At 42.9% G+C, this 15,980-nt stretch overlaps 3 non-coding genes across 3 annotated transcripts; 1 reads left to right on the forward strand and 2 right to left on the reverse strand.

Annotated features, from left to right (window-relative positions):
• Positions 1-5,478: 5,478 nt before the first annotated feature.
• TRNAA-AGC lies at positions 5,479-5,551 on the reverse strand. Its single transcript has one exon. It is a non-coding gene; the product is annotated as a tRNA-Ala (tRNA).
• Positions 5,552-6,198: 647 nt separating this feature from the next.
• On the reverse strand, positions 6,199-6,271 carry TRNAA-AGC. The gene has a single exon. It is a non-coding gene; the product is annotated as a tRNA-Ala (tRNA).
• Positions 6,272-13,196: 6,925 nt separating this feature from the next.
• TRNAI-AAU lies at positions 13,197-13,270 on the forward strand. Its single transcript has one exon. It is a non-coding gene; the product is annotated as a tRNA-Ile (tRNA).
• Positions 13,271-15,980: the final 2,710 nt, after the last annotated feature.

Consider the following 15,980-nt stretch of genomic DNA (forward strand, 5'->3'; position numbering starts at 1 on the left):
AATTTGTAACCCGCTCACTTGGGAGGCAGCGGCCTGCAGGGTCCGCGTCCGCATTCTCCAGCTTTGTTCCTTTCTTCCCTCTGGGTGGGCTACCTTCGCTTCCCGGTTGATCACCTCAGAGCTGTAGCCTGGGTGCAGATGTCGAATACATTGACTTCTTATTTTTATCTGTTTTTATTTTTATGGTACACAGACGACCGGGAATCATTGGGCATCTTTGAAGTATAATAAATCAGATCTGTTTTTCCCCAAAAGGTTCCCATGGCAGGGGCTGGCGATACCTTGACCGACATCCAACAGACTGTATGTAGACGATGAGGGAAAACCAAGGAGCGACGAGGGGCGGGAACTCTGAGCAGGTGCTCAAAGACGAAGAAAATCTGTGCTGAGCTGGGGTGGTCACTTTCTTCTCAGAGATGCAGAGTGCTACACGGCGAGTGGGAGGGTGGGCTCCCACTCCCTGTTACAGGAGCCGAGGGAAGTTGATTTTATGACAAGAAGACCTCCCCGCTGCTTGGAACTGGGGATTCAACCTCGGAAAAATGGAAAGCCGATGACGCGAAACTAGAGAAGCTAAAAAGGGAAGCTAGAAGCAGGAACGAGAGAATTTGGGGGAACAGATCCGGGCTTGGAGAGGAAATTGCAAAGCGTCAGTCAGCCGAAGGAAGGTTCTGATACCCAGCGGAATTTATAGAAAATAAATCCAGAAACAGAGAAAGAAGGAGAGTGGTGGGCAGTCTGTCCTTAACGAGGTGTTATATCCGCCTGCCAGGGATCCCATCGTCCCTGGTCCTGAATCTAACTGGCGTTTAATCTGTAACGCCAGTCCTGAACGATCGTCTCAGAAATCCTTCAAACTCATGTGCCACACACAGAAACCGAGACAGTTTTTTCTCTTTTGTTATAGAGGCTCCTTGAGAGAGAAATGAATATGCAAAAATGTCTCAGCAGAAAGTACTGAAAAGCAATCTGTGGGGAAAAGAAAGAGAGATCAGACTGTTACTGTGTCTATGTAGAAAGAAGTAGACGTAAGAGACTCCATTTTGTTCTGTACTAAGAAAAATTCTTTTGCCTTGAGATGCTGTTAATCTGTAACCTTACCCTCAACCCTGTGCTCGCAGAAACATGTGCTGTGTCGACTCAAGGTTTAACGGATTTAGGGCTATGCAGGATATGCTTTGTTAAACAAATGCTTGAAGGCAGCACGCTTGTTAAAAGTCATCATCACTCCCTAATCTCAAGTACCCAGGGACACAAAACACTGCGGAAGGCCGCAGGGACCTCTGCCTAGGAAAGCCAGGTATTGTCCAAGGTTCTCCCCATGTGATATTCTGAAATATGGCCTGGTGGGAAGGGAAAGACCTGACGGTCCCCCAGCCCGACAGCCGTAAAAGGGTCTGTGCTGAGGAGGAGAAGTAAAAGAGGAAGTCCTCTTTGCAGTTGACATAAGAGGAAGTCGTCTGTCTCCTGCTCGTCCCTGAGCAATGGAATGTCTCGGTGTAAAACCCGATTGTATATTCCATCTACTGAGATAGGAGAAAACCGCCTTACGGCTGGAGGTGAGACATGCTGGCGGCAATACTGCTCTTTAATGCATTGAGATGTTTATGTATGTGCACATCAAATCACAGCACTTTTTTCTTAACCTTGTTTATGATGCAGAGACATTTGTTCACATGTTTTCCTGCTCACCCTTTCCGCACCATTACCCTGTTGTCCTGCCACATCCCCCTCTCCGAGATGGTAGAGATAATGATCAATAAATACTGAGGGAACTCAGAGACCGGGGCGGCGCGGGTCCTCCGTGTGCTGAGCACCGGTCCCCTGGGCCCACTTTTCTTTCTCTATACTTTGTCTCTGTGTCTCTTTTCTCAGGCTCTCGTCCCACCCGACGAGAAACGCCCACAGGTGTGGAGGGATAGGCCACCCCTTCACAATCCCACCCCATCCATTCTCAGAGCCTAAAATCAAGCTAGTCAGAGGAAGGGATTTACAGAGCAGGACTGCACTGTGGGACAATCCCTGCGTTTTGGCTCTCCCTCACACCCTCTTCAGATTGGGCCCAAGCCTCACATTCTGAGGATGATACTCAGGACACGAGGGGGCCCTGAAAAAGGGCTGTTCCCTCCGCAAACTCAGAGTGATGCACACGGCCTGGAGGAAATGAGAAAATTATCACAAGTCTTTCAGATTCACAAATGCCATGTTCCCTTTGTTTTAAGGTCACGAAGGTCAAGTAAGGACCCAAATAACTACCAAACATCTCAGAGAACGCTTTGGGTAAGAGTGCGGAGACAATCAATTGTCTTGTTCCCATTACAGTTTGTAGTTACTAATTTCATGGAAGAGAGCACGTCACACCTGGGGCAAGACACAGTAGGAACTGCCAGATTAATTAGCACAGATATCCCGGAATGTTTTGCGGCTCTTGTATTTTAAGGAAGTTATGATTACTGACTGTTGATGAGTCAACAGTTGATGAGGAGGAGGTTTTGGGGCTGGCCATTCCAGGCTCCATGTTCACACCACGGCACCACCATTCCTAGGGTGTCTAGACATGTATAAGTGCAAAAACCATGTATGTAGAGAAAATGATTTATTTATATGTCAGAGTACTTGTAAGTTTAAAAATTTCAATAGGCACCTTTTTTTTTTTTTTTTTGAGAGTGCAGTGGTGCGATCTCGCTTCACTGTAACCTCCGCCTTCCAGGTTCAAGAGATTCTCCTGCCTCAGCCTCCCGAGTAGCTGGGATTACAGGCGCGCACTACCACGCCCAGCTAACTTTGTATTTTTAGTAGAGACGGGGTTTCGCCATGTTGGCCAGGCTGGTCTCAAACTCCTGGCCTCAAGTGATTTCCCCCCTCCCGCCACCCCCCGCCCCCGCCTCGGCCTCCCACCAGCCTGGCCTAATAAGCACTTTTTTAAAGTTTTATCATTTTAATTAAATATTTCAGGCTTTAAATAGGAAAGGGAATGAGATAATTTTTTTTTCGTTTTTCCAGGTTCCTGAACAAAATGATTACCAGAAATAAATCAACATTTAGCTTTAATTTTTGATGCTACAACACCCCTGTGGAGACAGTGTTCACGCAGTATCCGGAGAGTGCTGTTTAGGCCCCTGCTTCCTCACCCAGTCCCCTCCAACAATACTGTTGGTCCATTGTGCTTCCCACTGTCCTTAGTCCATCTCATCCATGAATAGGCCATCAGCTCCCCCAGACCAGCAGCGGTGGGCTTTCCTTTGAAATCTGGAGGGTCTGGAGGGCTGCACAAACTTCCCTTGACTTAGTTATCTCAGAGCATTGTGATGGAAAAGAAACATCCCATGCAAGTGGACAGCACTAGGTTGTGAACTGGAAGGAAGGTTGGAAAGGAGAGATACCCATTACACATTTCGCTTTCTTGAACTCAGCAGCAGAGAGAATGATGAAATCAACAGCTTGAGAGAGCTAGGAAATTTTAGGGCCATGTTTGTATGTGTGTATGTACCCATTGTTAACAAATTGGTAATAGATCATAAATATGATCTAATATTAACCTTTTTCCTGATTGTCACCCATACAAAAAAATTTCTCCTAATTGCTGATTATAAATAATAACTAAAATCTACAGATTTTTATGTTTTTTAAGACTCTTTTCATCCATAAAAGTTCCCTGGTCTTTCTTTTGTGGATATTATTTTTTAAAATTGATAGACATTATTTTTTAGAGAAGTTCTGGGTTTAAAGAAAAATTGATCAGAATAGATAGAATTTCCACAAACTCCATCACTCTCCCTCTCTTACAATTCCCCTATTATTAACATCTTGCATCAGTGTGGTGCATTTGTTACAACTGGTAAACCAATAATTATTAATACATTGTTGTTAACTGAAGTCCACAGTTTACATTACAGTTTGCTCTTTGTGTTATACATCCTGGGTTTTTTTTTTTTTTTTTAACAAATGTGTAATGACATATATTTACCCTTATAGTATCATAAAGAGTTAATACCAGTTAATTGTTGAAGGAACTGGGCCTTTTATCCTTAGAAACACCTCTATGTTGTATTTATTTCATTGTATCTATTTCCTGCCCCTTGACATGTTTCTTAATCTACTCTATTTCTTGTAAACTGGTAGTTACAAGTAGAGGCTCATTTAGATTCAGCTTCAAATCTTTTAACAAGACAATTTGATAGGTGGGCTTGTGCATTTTCCATTGCTTCGCTTTATGAGGTACATAATGTCTGGTTCTCCAAATTTTAGTCACCAATATTAGCACTAATGTGTGGTTCAGCTGCCATTCATAAATACATGTATATATAACTCATCTATTTATGTGTTGATAAATAAAATGATACACAAAAATTAGAAAATAACATTGAAAGAATGAACATAAAAGTAAACAAGAAGAGATTAATTCTCGAATGCACAGTTTAGAAAAGAATCAAAAGTATATCTTCCAGCTCCTTAGAATATAATGAAAACGGGGGCTTATAATGACATGTTTCTAAGGATTCTGTAGAAACTTCTTTCTCATTTTAAATTATACCTTTTAATACCAAGTTACAAAGCATTAGAAGAAATCAGTGCGTCAAATATAAGAAGTAAGAAAAAGAAGAAGCAGAAGCAGAAGAAGCAGAAGAAGAAGAAGAAGGAAGAAGAAGAAGAAGAAGAAGAAGAAGAAGAAGAAGAAGAAGAAGAAGAAGAAGAAGAAGAAGCAGCAGCAGCAGCAGAAGCAGCAGCAGCAGCAGCAGCCCAGAAGAAAATCAGAAAATAGAATGGTGAAGGAAACACAGGAATTAACTAGAAAATTGCAAAATCTGCTTGGTCATTTGAAAACCAATGGAAAATTATCAGTCAAATGTCAAAAATAATAATAATAATAATAAGGGGATATGGAGAAAGCACAAAGAAAAACCGAACTACATTAGTGAATGCTACTATTAAGATTTTAGAAATGTGGCAGGATAATTTTTTTAAGTATTGCTTTGTGTTTGATCTCCCTGTTTCCTTATACTACCCACCTCATCTGTTCAAGGCAGTAACCGTATTTTATAGGACTTTACACATGGTGATGAAGTGAGTTAAACAGATTCTACACAGACAGTGTTTCGGTACTCAGGAAGCTCCCATTCTAGGGGAGAGAAAAACAAACCAATAATTCAAAGACATACTTTCCGGAGGAGACGATATTTGTGAAGATGTAATAGGAACTGAGAGATCGTGTGGGCATCACTTTTAGCTGTACTTGTCTAAAGACGGGCAATTTGCACTGAGACCTGAGTACCTAGAAGAGCCAAACCTGCGGCAGGAGTGGAAAAGAAGGGAGGCTGGAAGCAGGGGCAACAAGACTCTTATACGGGGATCAATAAAACACGGGCTCTAGGGAGGCGGCAGGTTCCTCTGATCTTCTCCCAGGTAAGAAGCACCGATATCGTCAACAGGAGAAACAACGGGGAACACAGACTAAGAGACATAAACCAGACAAGAAACTGGAGAATGCGGGCGTCGATCCCGCTACTTCTCGCATGCTAAGCGAGCGCTCTACCGCCTGAGCTAATTCCCCACTGGGGAAACACTGCACCCCACCCGTTTTCCTGGGTATTAGGAGCCTGCCGGTACTTTGGGTCGCCAAACCCCTGGCAGGACAAGATTGAGGGAGGAGCTTCTCAGATAGTGCCTTGAGCAAAGTTCTATGAGCCTGACAGTGCGAAGAATAGGGATTTCCAAAGAAGGTCTTGAGGGAGACCTCTCTCCTCACTTTCCAATTTCGCCTTCTTCATCTCTCGGAAGTAGAGAGCACATTCCGGATGGAGAAGCACCACTCGGAATTGCCTGGCTTGCGGGCACAGCTATTCCAGCCCGCTTTAGAGTTGTGATCGTCACCTGCTCCTTGCCGGCACCGCCTCCCGGAAGTGGTGGGGCAGGTTCTCCCAGCCCCAGAGCTTCACGCCATATAGCCGCATCTTCAATAGCACTTCCCTCCTGTAGGACTCAGAAAGTGATGGAGAACCTTGGAGGAGGTGAGAAAGAGAAAGCTTGAGAATTTTCATCTCAATCTGTGGATTCATTCCTGAAGCACTTCTTCAGCACCAGGCCCAGTGGATGAGGCCAATGATCCACATAGAAACTGCCACAACAATAACGAGTAATAGTACTGTGCAACTGTCGTCTAGGCCAGATACCATCGGTAGCCTAGGGATTAAAAGAAGCTGGAGAATGCAGGTGTCGATCCTGCTACCTCTTGCATGCTAAGCAAGCGCTCTACCGCTTGAGCTAATCCCCCACACTACACTTGTCTTTTCTGCCAATTTTTATAACCGGGACACAAATATCGTCCCATGTCCCACTTAAGTTTCCAGGTTTTCAAACACCTCCGGAAACTTCCCTACCAAGGCGAAGCCAGGAGTGAAGCTTCTGGGACACAGCCTCAGACCTGGAATGCAGTGACCGTCCTCTGCTTTTTCAATCTGAGTCGGGATCCTGAGAAAGAGAGAAAAGATCTCATTAGGAAAGCTCTAGTTCTAATCTGATTTCACTCTCCCATTAGATGAAAGAGAAGGAAGTACCGTCCCTAATTAGCAGTTACCTCAAATGCTCTGCTGAATGCATCACTTCTTAAGAACACGAACCTGGAAATAAACCCAAGTATCTTTTCATCGACTGATCCTTCAAGTTAACTTATCTTTATCTAATATCTGTGTTACTAATTGTTTCTCCATTCAGGGGAGTTGAGATCTGTTGTTACCTATTAATCCTTGATAGATTTAATTTGCATTTTTGTACTGATTAATGTTGTTGAACATCTTTTAGAGTGCCTATTGGCCATATAAGCATCTTATTTTGTGAAATGCCTGCTCAAGTTTTTTCCCCTTATTCTTATTGAGTGTTTGTATCACTGAGTTCTCAAATGTGTTTTATATTCTCCGTAAAAGTCCTTTGTTATATATATGTGTATCTATAACACATATGATGTATAACAACTACGTGTGCACATAAAATATATTAAATTTCTTTTCAAGTCTATGTCTTGCCTTTTCATTTTCTTAATACTGTCTTTCAAAGAAAAATATTTTAATATTTTATAAAATCCAGTGTATCTTTTTTTGTAAGGGCTCATGCTTTTCTGGTCCCTTCTGAAAAAGCTTTGCCAACATCAAATATGTGTAGACTTCTTTTCTTCTTTTCTTCTACAAGTTTGATATCTTTAACGTTAAGCTTTACGTATATAAACCATTTTGATTTAATTGTTGTATAGGATGTGAGGTAAGGGTAGGGAATCATTTTTTCCATACTCAGTTGCCTGGGACCATTTGTTTAAAAAACTCGTTAAATAACATTTTACCTCTGTCATAAATCAGTTGACCACATACGTTGGTCTATTTCTGGACTATCTATTCTGTTCCATCAATCTGTGTAAGTATCCTTGAGACAATACCACATTATTTTGATGACCTTAGCTTTATAATAAGTCTTGACATCACTTGGTGTAAGTCCTCCAACTTTGTTTTTCTTTTCCTAATTATTTAGGTTACTCTAGGTCCTTCAGAATAAGCTTGTCAATTTCTGTAAAAACAAACAAACAAACAAACAAAACAAAACAAAACAAAACAAAATCTCCTGCTGGGATATTTGTTGGGATTGTAGTAAATCTATAGATCAACTCAGAGGAAAAAAAATGATATCTTAATAATATTACATTTTTCAATCTGTAAATATGGCAAACAACACCAATTATTCAGGTTTTCCTGAGTTTTTCTCAGCCATCTTTTGTAGATTTCTAGGTACAAGTCTTGTGCACATTGACAAGTCTATCTCTAAATATTTCATTTGTTTTAAACCTATTGAAAACGGTAATTTGATTTGCATTTTTGTTGATGCTAGTACATAGAAATACAATTAATTTTTGTATATTGTAATCTGTGACACAGCTGCATTTACTTACAATGCTTGTTTTTGTAGATGCGTTAGGATTTTTTGTGTATCTGATCATATTGTTTGCAAATGAATATATTTTTCTTATTCTAAAGTGAGTGTGCCATTTATTCTTCATTCATGCGTTCCTTACTTTCTGGCACTAGCTAGGACTTTCAGTAAAATGTAGAAGAAGTAAGAACAGATATTTTGCACTTTTCTCCAATATTAAATGGTACATATTTATTGTTCCACTATTAACTATGTTGCTAGTTGTAGGAATTTCTTAAATGCCCATTATTCATCTGAGGAATTTTCCTTCTATTCTTGGTTTACTGAGATATTTTTTAAACACCACGAATGGATGGCAAATTTGGTCCAATATTTCTTCTGCATCTAGTGAGATGATTACATGTGTTTTTTGTTTTGTTAATGTGGTATATTACATTTAATTGACTTTTCAATGCTTAACTAATTTTTTATTCCCAAGGCAATCTCCCCTAACTCATGGTGCATTATGCTTTATAGATAATGCTGGATTCAATTTGTTAATATTTTAATTCAGTATCTGTTGGTAAATGTGTCAGAGAAGGGTCTCCAAGTGTGGAACGCGCCGCTTTCACAGCTCAAAGAAACATGGTGAGCACAGTGCTCCCTTCTAAGTGACGGGAGCTTCGAGATGCAACAGTGAGTCTTTACTTTGGAGGAAATGTCTCAGAATTTCACAGATCCTAAAAACTTTCATTCACGAACCAGGTCGATGAATGGTTTCTGTGTTTCTATCCCACCCTCTGGAGCATGCGGGGCTTAACAAAATCTGCAACTTATTTGACACTTCTTGCTCACTGAAGATTTAAATGATACTATCAATACAGTGTACCAATGTTTTTTGCTGATAGTCCAGACAGTTCAATTCTCTTTGGAGTAGATTATGAAAAATTGGGGGACTTGATACACCTCTGGAGTAAGAACATAAATGCATACTTTTGTCTATACCATGGGAATATGAACTGTTTCTGTTCTTTCTTCCTGATAGCAATAGAAAAAAATGCATTCCCCAAATCAAAGACTGCATGCCAAAGACCATGCAATTTTTCTTCTATGTTCTATTGTTTATAACAGGGATGATTAATTTATTAACTTTACATTCCAATTCTATTTTCTTATGCATTCAAGTAAAAAGTGTTAATTATGATATATTCTGCACTATGGCACTGCCAATGTTGCAATCTATATCTCAGACTTCGTTTTAGCGACAGAAGAAAGAATACCCTCATCAATTTGTCATGTCTTCGGAAGAAGGGACGTGGGTTTGTAGTGGAATTCATGACTTTTTCTGCCTGAATATTAATTAGCAGAAGCATGTTGCATTTCTTTATATAGACCCACTCTTAGAATCAAGGGGAACTGAGTGAAAAAGATACTTGCCTTTATATTTCTCTTATCAAACTAACCATTCTTGAATCTACCTTTATCACTTTTCTCCCAGGACCTCCTGGTGGAACAAACTGTGAAAATGGCTGGTGTCACTTCAGACGCAAAAGGAAAAGTGGCACATCATGTTCAGAATCTGATTAAACAGAGTGTCAGTAATTATTACGTCTGCTTAAAGGATTCAGAGCTGAGTTTGTTCAGCTACCTCCCTGACTAATGGCATCATGCAGGTGTACTTAGAAGTAAATTTAAAACTCCCCCTTACTTTAGGATCACAAATCTCCTAGGGTAATTGCAGGAGTGATTGGGAAAGAGCAGTCTACCCTGAGGAGGTCAGATGGAGACCAAGTGAATCCTGTAGAATAGAAGTAGTGTCATATGACAAAAACGCAAATCCAACACTACTACCTCTTGGATTTCTTCTTTGTTTCCTTGATTAATTTTCTTGCTTCACTCCAAAAATCGTAGCATAAAGCAAATTATTGTTCCACCTATTGCTTTCCACTTTACTCAGCTTTCATCTGGTGTCTGTGTGATTATGTCTCCATTAGAGACTGAGACCTGTTATTACCTATTACATCCCTTCGTTCCAGGATGTGGAACTAATTAGATAAGTTTCAGATCGTTGAGTTTAGTGGTTATTTTAGAGGTAATTAGATAGTTAAATTTAACACTTTTAGCTCCACATAATGATGGAGTGCAAACATCTATTTATTTATAAATATCCATAGACAGGGATCAGAATCAACATTTAGAAGACCCACTCCCTCAAAAAAAGACGACCAAGAAAACAAATTGATTCTACTACCTTGGATTTATTAAACTTGCTGAGCAAAGAGCCCCGCCTCTATGGAGTCCCAGTACCGCCTAAAACAAGGGTGAGTCAGAGACCAGAATTTAAAGGGTTTGGGGACTGGAGCTATTCATAGGACAGTTTTAGGGGGAAAGTTAGTAAGGTCCTTCTCAGGAGGGACTGGACAGAATTTCTTTTCTTTTCTTTTCTTTTCTTTTTTTTTTTTTTTGAGACGGAGTCTTGCTCTGTCGTCCCGGCTGGAGTGCAGTGGCGCGATCTCGGCTCACTGCAAGCTCCGCCTCCCGGGTTCAAGCCATTCTTCTGGCTCAGCCTCCCGAGTAGCTGGGACAACAGGCGCCCGCCACCTCGCCCGGCTAACTTTTTTTGTATTTTTAGTAGAGGCGGAGTTTCACCGTGTTAGCCAGGATGGTCTCGATCTCCTGACCTTGTGATCCGCCCGCCGCGGCCTCCGAAAGTGCTGGGATTACAGACGTGAGCCACCGCGCACGGCCAGAATTTCTAAACGAGGCGAATCATAGGTTTATTCAGTGGAACTTAGCTGCTGGAACATGAAGATCTGCGCAGAGTTGCTGGATCCGTTTGGCTTTGGTCTTATCTTGGATCATCGGGTCTGAGTGAGCTTAGGGTGGCATGGCAGGGTTTGTAGGCTTGTCCTGTGCTGCAAGTCACAGGGCTTTTGCAACTTCTCTGTTTGTTCATTTCTCAATTTGCCCTCTTTCCTCACCAACAGGACTGCCCAAGAGATCAACTTACAGTACAGCTACTGGAACTTAGCTCTGAAACGGCCGTCTGCAAATCTAGAACACTTGTTTTTTTTTCCAAATAAGAAAGTTGAGGAGCAAAACGACGTGTCTAACGTCACACATTGAGCTAAAGACAGATGGGATCTGACATGCGTTTGTCAGTAACAGTGCTAGCACAAATACAACTCTTGTTAAAATCGTAGGGATTTTATGTCGTGAGACACTCAGGACTCAGCTGATCTCGGTGTTCAGTTGTGCGTGGTTTTGGATTTGCGCCTCGCCCTTGGGCAAGTGCAGAATCCTGGGGTTATACAAAGCGCATGACAGTTAACCCCTTTGTCCCAGTCCGCAGAATGAGAGCTCAGAGCCCGGCCACGGGAAGTTGGGTTACATAGGCAGGAAAATCAAGGAACCCAGGTATGAGCAGGGGCGTTTGTGACGCGGAGAGAGCTCCTATCCCTGCCGTCCATCTACGTCTCAGGCTTGGCCCCTGGCGTGCAGAAAACCGCATCTCCCGAAATCCCAGAAAGTAAACGCCGCCCAGGTACTCGCTCTCTTGTCATTCTCCGGGATGTAAAAGACTCAGGGTCTCTTCACGGATCACCGAAACCGCCTTCTCCGAGGCCTCCAGGGTGACTAAAGAGAGGGTGGGTGTTCTGTGTTCTCCCGCCGGTGTGTTCCTCTTCACGTCCAGCCGCTTGTGTCCGTGCCCGCTAGGGTCTCGGGAGTTTTTATAGGCACAGGATGGGGCGTGGCGGGCCAGGGTGGTCTTGGGAAATGCAACATTTGGGCGCGGAGGAAGGAGAGCCCGTCCTCACCTAGGTCCATGGGCACAGGCCCGGCGGTGGAGCCCTGCTCCCCTCCCGTGTCAGTACCGCGGTTAGTGCTCTGCTTTACGGCCGCGGCAATCTCAGACACTTTCGGAGCGTGTTTTTTTTTCTTGTCCTTTCGCTCCCCTTTTCGGGCGCCAGCTTTCAAACCAGACCAAAGGTGTGTTTTTCCCCCATTATCTCCCAGCCTTCTTTCCTTTTCGCCTCTACTCAAGGCTGTGTCCACAATTAAGCTTTCAGGAGGAGGAGGCCTCCAGCTGCCTCAAGGAAGGGCATTTCTCGCAATGCAAAGTGCGGAAGAGGGGAGCCATACCGAGTGAAGGATTAACCAGAGTCTGTTTGCATAGAGGCGGCAATGGATAGAATTTCAGAAATGAGGCGGAAAGACAGGCCAGCCCCGCGAAAGATGGATTGGAGAGAGGTGAGAAGCTAGTTCAAAAGCCGGGAGAAGGAACAGGACATTAGCACAATAGTCTAAGCAGAGAGGTGGACCATCTGTAATACGGCAAGGGGGTTGGTTGAGACTTCCTTTATTCAATTATTCGAAAGTTACCTATTGAGCTATTTATTAGTCCCTGGGTACTGTGGGTGTTCCTGCGTATTCAACCACCTTGTCGACGCTGCAAGATGCGGCCCCATTTACCCAGGACCCAAAGAACTTCCAAAAATGAATCCCGAGGAACAGCTGTTTCTCTACTGGAGAAGTGGGCAGCCAGGCGGAAACACGCAGGGAAATAGTTCTCTTTGGGACAGAAGGCATCAACCTCGTAAGACCCAGCGATCAGCAGGGCTTCCGGAGAGTGTTTCTTAATCTAAAGGTCATGAGTCGGGCTTCAAAGTTGTCTTGTCGTGCGTAAAATACCAATGGACTTATACCTGTTTCATCGAGAAGGAATACAATGCGAACACAAAGACTGTAATGGAAAGTATTTCTCTAAAGTGTCCTTTTCAGATAGAAATATGAGAGTGTTTTCCTGAGTTTGCTAAAAATGGGGTGGGGTAGGGATCAAATACTCACTTTTGGGAAACATGGGCGAATACAGTGGGAATCGTGCTAGAAGTTACGAGCAGAGGAGCCTGGGTGGAGACTTATATTGGCCTTGACGTCCCGTGGAAAGGAACTGGCGGTAATTCCTTCCGTTTTCCGTCAATTTCTTCACGGGTCGCTCAGAAGCTACGGAAGCAAAGTAGAAAGGAGTGATACGGACAGGCCACAGTACTGGCGGACGGTGATGGCGTCGCTAAAACCCCTTGTCATGAAACACTGAAGCAGGTGACATTTGAACTTTCCTTCCGCAGAATTGTATTTTAACGGAAATTTCAGGGTTAGAAGAAATTTGCCGAGGATCCTAAACAGGTCAGCAAAGATCGTAGGTTCTTTCCAGCTCCAAGAACTTCAGAAAAGTTTCTTAGGTGATTGGAATAACGTTCGCCGTTAAACTTCTCAAGAGAGGTAAGGTCCCCTGTTTCCGGCGGGGCCGGTTAGCTCAGTTGGTTAGAGCGTGGTGCTAATAACGCCAAGGTCGCGGGTTCGATCCCCGTACCGGCCACACGCGGCTTTTTACTGTTTATCTTACAGTAGCAACTGTGTGCAGTGATATGGAAAGTCACGGGAGAACAAGAAAGTAAATGGATATGTACCCAGAAATCTTGACGGACGTAGTTCGCTGAATCGTAGGGTTGCGTTTGCAGTTTAGTGTTCCTGCCAGAGCGGATGATGAAGAGAGCTGAGATTCCAGAAGGAAATTGAAATCCGGGAGGAACGTGAAAAACAGAGACGGAAACGAGGACCTGGGCTCTTCATTCTTTTACGATTTCCAAAGTGTACAAATCTTTCCCTGTCGTGACTAACTCCTGATACGGGCTTTCCTAACTGTGCATCTGCTTACTTCCCGCAGACCTGTCCTTGGCTTGTGCAGGGTAAGTAAAGCCTCTCAAGAATTCGCATTTTTCATTTCTGTTTCCTCTCTTTTAGCTTCCCACACTCAACTCTAGAGATACTGGACTTACGGAAATGTCCCCATGGAACGCTGAGCCTTTCATCTCCTCTTTGCTCGTCTCACGGCTTTGTTAGACACGAAACCATCTTCTGGAAAATGTCTTCCCTGACACCTCTCCTAGTTTTCTGAGTTTGGGTTGCTTTCCTCCCAGCACTCACGGAGATCCAGGTACACGTTTGTTTCAGCGGCATTCACCATGTTGGGATTGTCTGTTGCTTGGCCATCTTCTCCATGAGATCATAAGCTTCTTGGGGGTAGGATGCTTATTGCTAAATACTTTTAAAAGTCTGCATGAGCCAATGAAGAGTGAAGGATAGGTGTGCAGGCATGATGGAAAGAGTGTCTTGTGGTCCAAATGGGCTTCACGGGTCTGTAGAATCCATGCTATCCCAACGTAGTGCATTTTGGTCAGATGAACAATAGGCTACACTATCTGGTGGTTGGTTCCATTTCACTGAATGTACCTCTAAGGCTCTGAGTGGCTCTATATGCCCCTAGGATTAGATAGTGGTAAAGGACAGAGCATGCGCAATAGATCCAAAGTCAGGAAAGCTCTGAAATGTTTAACTCTGCTGAGGCTGAGAGACAGGAATGAACCCTCTTCCGCGATGGGAATTTCTACTCCGCTGATCGATAGTAAATACAACAGTGAGCCAATGCACTTCAAACCTGTATTTTCTATTACATTAATGTGATTGGTTTTGACATTTTCAAAATTCAAGTGATCAGAATGATTTAGAACTAATGTTTACAAAACTATAATTTAGGAACTCCTTAGCTGTAAGCAGAGACATACATACACAGAATAAAGAGAGTGATATGCCCTTTACTTCAGTGTCGTGTATGACACTGGGGTAATAATACTTGGGGAAGCTCAAAAACTATATTGACCGACTTACGTAAAATTAAGAAACACTCAGTATAATTTCTAGCACATAGTGCTGAAAACCTCCTTGTATGTGGAACATTGTTCACCTTTAAGGAAAATGCTTTCAAGGTCTGAGGAGAGATATTAACGCATTTCTGTTGCTACTGGCTGTTTTGCTCATGTAGTCGTAGCAACAAGCTTCTGTGAACATAAAAATGAAATAACGCTTAAAACACAAAATAGATGGTGGAGGAACACAATAGGGATGCATAGCAAGGTATGATTTTCTAGGCAAAAATTGAGTTGTACAAAAGAATGTAGTAAAGGATTTATGCCTGATTCTTTTTTGTATTCCCTTTGAAGCTTATTTAGCTTATATTCCAAGGCCTCAATGGTCATTCTTCTCCCAACAAGACTGTTTCTCTGTACCACGAACATTCTGGTCAGATTCTCTGCTTAAGCATCTTGACCTCTTGAGCACTCATCTTTGTACTGAGACCCCGATATATGCCCAAATGATGCCCTTCCATAGGAAGGTTTCTTGTTTCGCCCAAAGAGCAATCAATTTTTCAAGCAATTTAGGGCTCTTTCCTCACCCAGGGTCTATGTGAAACCTTAGAGGGAAGCCTGTTCTTTCCAGGAAAAGAATCCCGGTGGGTTCTAACCTCAACCTGTAAATCCACTAAGCAAGCTCCTACTGAACACCTATGATGCAAGCTCAATCCAAGAGGCCAGCAGTCCGCAGGGGGAAGGCAACCAAAGCAAGAGGTAATGCTTACCGAGCAGTTCTTATTGATCAGATCCCTCTCTAGGTGCTGGGATCCAGCCAGAGAATCCCACAGTCCTCATTTCCCACGTGAAGAAAGATGATTGAAGGAAGGAGCAGGAGTGGGGAGTGGGGAGTGGGGAGGGGGTGGAGGGTGGGTTAAGGATGTCTTCAAGGTGACAACTTCTCAGATTCCGCTCCTAAGAGCTTCTGAATGGGCCATCTCCACACTCCCAAGTCCCTTACTGCCTATGGATTCCTTCCCAGTAGACATTGTCACATAACATCTTAGGTATTTTTCTTGTTCGCTTCTGATCTGTTTCTCCTCACCCCTATCAACTAGAAAGTAGTTTCACAAAGGTGAAGAATATATGCGTTTTTTCACTGTTGAACGGCTGTACCCCGAACAGTCTCTTAACAAGATATGTGCTCGAGAAATACATGTAAGATAAAAGAATAAATGACTTCACCCACTCACCTCATAATTACAATTGGGTAACCTTGAGAGCAGGAAGTTGGACGAAAAATTTCCCGTTTCTTCCATCAGCTAGTGAGAAAGACCAATTATATGATATAGCTTACGGTTTCTTCTGTAATCTATATCCCTTTACCATTCGTTTTACTCA

This window comes from Nomascus leucogenys, chromosome 8 (genome assembly GCF_006542625.1).
Source record: "Nomascus leucogenys isolate Asia chromosome 8, Asia_NLE_v1, whole genome shotgun sequence".
In the NCBI taxonomy this organism is placed as follows: domain Eukaryota; kingdom Metazoa; phylum Chordata; class Mammalia; order Primates; family Hylobatidae; genus Nomascus; species Nomascus leucogenys.